Below are 6004 nucleotides of genomic sequence, written 5' to 3'. Positions count from 1 at the left end.
CTTCCTTCCTTCCTTCCTTCCTTCCTTCCTTCCTTCCTTCCTTCCTTTCGCAATTGGGATTAAGTGACTGGCCCAGGGTCACTAGTTTTTGTGTTAAGTGTCTGAGGCCAAATCCGAACCCAGTCCTCCTGACTCCAGGGCCGGTGCTCGCCACCTAGCCGCCCAGACCTCCACTTCTTTCAAGTGCTCTTTCCTTCTTCAGCCAGTGATCCTGGCCTCTTCCCACTTCCCCTGTATTTATTTTGTAAATAACCTAAATTTGCTTATCTGAAAACGAGGTGTTCCCCCTAGCTCCCTGAGGAATAGGACTGTCTCAGTTTTGCATTTTAGCCCCAACCTGTAGCTTACATAAGGCCCGAGGGATTTAATAAACGTTTATTGATTTATTATCTGCATTTGGGCCTTGAGAGGGAAAGGCACTACTGAGAGCTTGAATTCACAGACAGTAAAATTCGGAGCAGATGAGTAAACTGAGGCCCGGGGAAGTTAAATGACTTGCCCAACATCACTGTCCTTCAGCAAGACCAAATCAGGACACCTAAGTGGGCCTCAGTTTCCTTCTTTGTAAAATGAAGGGTTTGGATAGGTGAGCAGTAACCAAACAAGCAACCATCTTTTATTAAAGCCTTCCTGTGCACTGGGTGCTGTGCTAAGAGCTGTCCTCAAGAAGCTCACATTCGAATGGGGGACACGACACGTTTCCAGAAAAGTTCGTGGAGGCCACATACAACACCCAACTTCACGGGGAAGGGGGTGGGAGGTCTGATGGTCGGGGGAGGCCGGGGGCCGGGGGGGGGGGGCCAGGAGAGACCTGGGGGTGAAGGGCGGATGGTCTGAGCATCGGAGGGAGGGGGCCACTCCCGAGACGCTCCTGAGCCTGGGCGAAGGTTCGGCCCAAGGTTCTTTTGAGCTGTGATTCTGTGAGAGGCCTCCCTCTACAACCCCACAGCGACGCTGTGCCAGGTGGCAGAGACCATCCCTCTGGGGCAGGGCCCTGGGGGGCACTCGCTCTTCTGCAGCATCCAAGGGGTTAAAGTCAAGGTTCCGGTACCGAAGGTGGAGGGGCTTGGGCGCTTCCATTAGGGGAAAGAAAGGGGGGCTGTGAATCAGAGCTTTCCCCCCTGCGGGGGCCTGGAAGTAGCCGCTTCCCCCTCCCGTCCCGCAGACCTTGGGGAGCGCAGGTGGGAGGCAGCAGCGACTGGGCGTAACTTCGGCTTCCGAAGTTGGTACTGGCGTCCCCGGCTCGGTCAGTGTCGCCTCCGCTCGGCTTTCTCGCTTTCTCTTTTTTTGCGGTTTGTTTTACAGGGAAGGCGTTGGAGGGGGCTGGATGCAGGCTCACCGGGCGCACTTGCTAGAGTTTTCTTTCCTTTTTTTCTCACCAGGAGCGGCTTTCCTGAGCCTGTCTCCAAGGGGAGACTCGGCTGTGCCCCCCACTAGGTGCAGGACGTCCGCCCCTGGGTGGCTGAGGGCTTTCACTTCCTCCCCCTTCCTCCCTTACCCCATGGTGCATATTCCTGCCCTTCAGATCCTTAATGAGCAAGCATTTATTAAGCCCCTCCTATATGTGCCAGGCATTGGTGATGCCAAGACAAAAAAAGGAAGAAAGACAAAGAAGCAATCCCTGCCTTCTACTGTGAGTTTACATTCTGGGAGACCAAGCAGAGGGCTATTGTGGTAGTCTTAAGCAAATAGTGGTGGCCATAGCATGGCAGCTTGGACGTGAGGGATGTGGGGGAAGTAGAAACAGCAAGATTTGGCAACTGAACCTAGGATTGAAGGAGAGGGGAGGATGTTCTCCTATTCCATGTTCCCCCAAGTGGTCATCAGTCCCTGGTTAAGCACCTGCTGTTTGCCAGGCACCAAGGAGTGTCCTGGGTCAGGTCAGTGGTCTAAGGCACAAAATGAGACACCCGCAGGTCCTTCAACAAGCACAAAAGGAGGCTTGCTCAGCTATAGCAGAGGAAGGACATTCCACCAGGACACTGAGTGAAGACAGAGATTCAGGGAGCCTGGCTTCCAGGGTCAGACATTTAGGAAGGGAGCTGGAGTGTCTCCTAGCCTTTCAGACCAGGAAGCCACATCACCAGCCCGAGCCCATGCCCTGAGCTCCCTTCCATTTATCCCTGCTGAATTTCATTTTCTTAGATTTAGGCCAATTCTCTAAGACCTCTGAGGATCCTGACCACCACCCAGCATCTTGGCTATCTCTTCCAGCTCAGTGTCATTGGCAAATCTGATGGGCTTGACATCAATGACTTTTGCCCAAATCACTGAGGCAAATGTTATACAGTTCTGGGCCCAGTGCAGATCCCTGGGGTCCTCCACTGGAGACACTGACATTGAGCCTGGCCCTCCAAGCAGCCCTGAACCCCTGTTTTTGTGTCTAGTCTGCTATCTCTCCATGATCTTTATAAGAGTAACGTGAGATATTCAGCAAAATCTTCACTGAAATCCAAATAAACTATATCCGTACCCTTCCCCTCACCTACTAGTATAGTAATTCTGGTTTTTTTTTTAAAGAAATAAGGTTAGCTTTATTTCCTTATATTCACCTTATACTGTTATGTTACCTCCCTACACCTGCATAACCTTTCTTCTTTCAACTTCTTTCTCCTCTCCAGATGACAGACCCTTGATCTACCTTCAAGGCCCAGCTCAGTTGCCATCCCTTGTGTGAAGCAGCTGGCCTTCTCAAATTGCAGAGTACCAGTTGGCGTACCTCTCCTTTTATACATTCCATATTTGAGTCAATCACTTTATCCTCTCAGTTTCCTCATCTCACTTCCCTCAACTGTAAACTTGAAATACTCATGCCAGGGTCAGATGGGAGGCATCACATACACACATTAAAATTCTGTAGATACAGCTATGCATTCTTTATCTCCCCAGTAGACCATGAGCCCGTTGAAGGCAGGAATTTTATATTTCCAAGCCCTGGAATGTGGTAGAACTACAGATTTCAGGGTAGAAGTCTTTTTAATCCAATTACAAAGGAGGTAGCTGAGACTTTGGGAAGTAGAGTCCCAATACTCTAGCCTGTCAAGACCTTTCTGTACCCTGACTCTACTACCATGCAGAGTTTTAGCCAACAGGTGATGGGCTGCAGAGCTGGGATTCAAACCTGGTCCTCTGGCTCCCCATTTAACGCCCATGCTGTACTGTGTGTACTGCTGATGTCCACATCTCTGACCTGTCCCACCATTACAACTCCACCCTTCACATATCCTGGGTTTGCCCAACAAGAAGGGACTGAGAAGCATCTCGCCCCAGAGAAAGGAAGATAAGAGCAGGAGGAAGGGGGAGGTCCAGAGGTCACCACCATCCCTACATAATTTGGGCATTACTGTCAGCTAGTAGTAGAGAGTGTCCTTGGAGACAAAGCATCATCATTTTCCTGTCAGAGTAATGCGATTACTCAGCCAATATTTATTGCCCTGATGAAATGAGCGCTTATTCTGTATTTGCAATTTCCCTCTGAGTGTGGGCCAGCTGTGAGGATAAAGAAAACCAAAGGCTTATAGATCCCAAGCTGGAAGGGCCCGTAGAGATGACCTCATCCCTGTCTCTCTACACATGAAGCAAAAAAGACCCAGAGAGGGGAGGGGGACTCATCCAAAAGCCCATAGGTACTAAATAGCAGAGCCTGGACCAGATCCCAGGTCTTCCAAACTCAAGCCCAGAGCACTGCCTACTCTGCCACCCTGTCTCCTGGATCCCTTCTTCAGTGACTCCCTGAGTAAGGGTCACACTCCTTATCCTGGTGTTCAGGACTGTAATATAATGCCAAAAGAAAGGCAACTTCCCAAGGTTCAGAATACCAGCATAGGGGCTCTCCATTTTATTCAGTAACAAACCCAGAACAGAGAAGATCAAAACATGACACCATTCAAAATACAGCATTTACTAAGTGTGATTAAATAATCTCCAAGGACTACCCCACCCCCGGACCTTCCAATCATTCAATCAATTACAAAGTCCCTGTTCTAAATACTTCTCCACCCCTAGGCTATACCTTAATTAAGTCCACCACAAAGCCCCTCTTCTCAAATGGAGATTAGTTTCCAAACATAAGGTCAAAAGTTCCCCACCCCTGGATCACAATTGAATCTACCCCAGAGTTACATCAAGTTTAAACACAGCACTTAATACCCAAATGGAGGTCTTTTCTTCATCTTGACACGAGGCAAGTTCTCAGCAATCTTAGTTCCTGGGGAGACAAGGCTTAGCAAGGCCATAAAATACATTGCCAGTCCCTTCATGAATTCATCCTCTGTCTGTAGAACAGTCCTAGAACCCCTGAACACATTAGCAAAGCCCTCTCCCAGGATTTCTGTAAACATACAACAAGAAAATCCTTCTTCAGGGCTTCTGAACCAACAGAAAGGCTCCCAGACCCCTGCAACAACAGCACTGTCCTTCACCAGTGGATAGTATTCACTCTGTCTGCAGGACAGTCTCCAGACCCCTGCAACAACAGCACTGTCCCTCACCAGTGGACAGTATTCACTCTCTGTCTGCAGGACAGTCTCAGGGCTTCTTAGCGAACAGCCAGGTTCCAGGACTTCTTCAACAAAAGGACTGTCTTTCACCAGTGGACAAATCTGGCAAAACAACATCAAAACAGACAGACAAAGTACCAGCAAAACAGCCATGTCTCCTCAGTCCTTGGCAGCTCAGGGGGCAGGTCTCAAAAGTCCAGGGCAATTCAAAGTAGCCACCAGCAATTCTCTTAGTCTCTCTCTCTCCACGAGGTGCTGCTTCCAAAAAGATCTTCCGCCTCTCTCTTGTCTCTCCAAATCTACGTCACCAGCTCCTCCCAGTTCAGGACTTTCTTTTCACATCAAAAAGTCCATCCCACAGGTGGGATTAACAAGCTCTGGGTTTTAACACAATCAATTTGAAAACCAAGCCAATACAGGGGAATCTTTAATTGCCATTACTATCACAAGGACCCATCGCCATCTGACACCAACTATGCCTGGAGACGCCCTCCATGCCATCTTGGCTTTATATTTCCCTCAGTGCCTAGCACAGAGCACGGTATATGTTGACATCTGATAACTATTTGTAACTTGATAAATGCGTGTTGGCTTGATATGATACCAGTGAATTTTAAATTCCTAACTCTATTTACATCTTCTCCCCTGACGCCTCCATCATCCTACCCATCCCTCTAGACCCCCTGAAGCCTCCCTCCAGGAAGCCACCTTCCATTGTTGGATAAGTTTCCTTTAGCAACTACTGTGTATAATCACCCATGAGCTACACAACACAGATGCTATGGATAATGTACAGAGAAAATTTTTCTTCAGCCTTTCAAGGGTCGGTGTGAACACACTTGCTGAGACCTCTCACTGTGGTTCTAGTGGCAAACACAGGATTGCCCCTGACCAAGGCCAAGAGCCCCAACACTGTTCCTTTCCAAGGCACACAGCACACCTGACATACCCACAGACTGACTCCTCAAGACATGGCAGGGCATGGCCATTGGCATGAATATCATGGTAGCACATAATACATGCTTAAGAAACATGGAAAGAGTTAGGGAGCTTGTGTGGTGCTTTGACAACAGTGCTCAGTTTGGACCAGGTCAGAGGACCTTGTTCTGCCTCTTGTTTCTTGCAAGAATTTGGATGTCGTTTTCCCTCCTCCAGCCTCTATTTCCTTTTGTGTAAGATAAGTGGGTTGTGCCTCATCTTTGCAAAGGTAGGCTGCTATGGGTGTGGAACACTGAATAGAATGTCACATGCATTTTGCTGAACTATTCCCTTCCCCCTCGTTTTATTCTTTATTCTAATGGATGGTTCTCTCAGACTGGAGGAAGGATACATGGAGGAAAGTAGGTGATATGAAAACAAATCTTGTTAAACATTATTGTTTTTAAATGAGGGAACTGGACTAGGTGACTTCTGGGGCTCTTCCCAGCTCCAAATCCCATGATCAGTCACACAGTCCTGTCATTTTACAGTGAAGGAAACTCCTCTGCTCCCACTTTGGCACTAAG

Source organism: Petaurus breviceps, unplaced genomic scaffold, assembly GCF_028583685.1.
Source record: "Petaurus breviceps papuanus isolate PSGF00001 unplaced genomic scaffold, PetGlider_PUasm1.0 567, whole genome shotgun sequence".
Classification (NCBI taxonomy): Eukaryota; Metazoa; Chordata; class Mammalia; order Diprotodontia; family Petauridae; genus Petaurus; species Petaurus breviceps.
The sequence above is the reverse complement of the archived record's forward strand: the minus strand, read 5'-3'. Positions refer to the sequence as shown.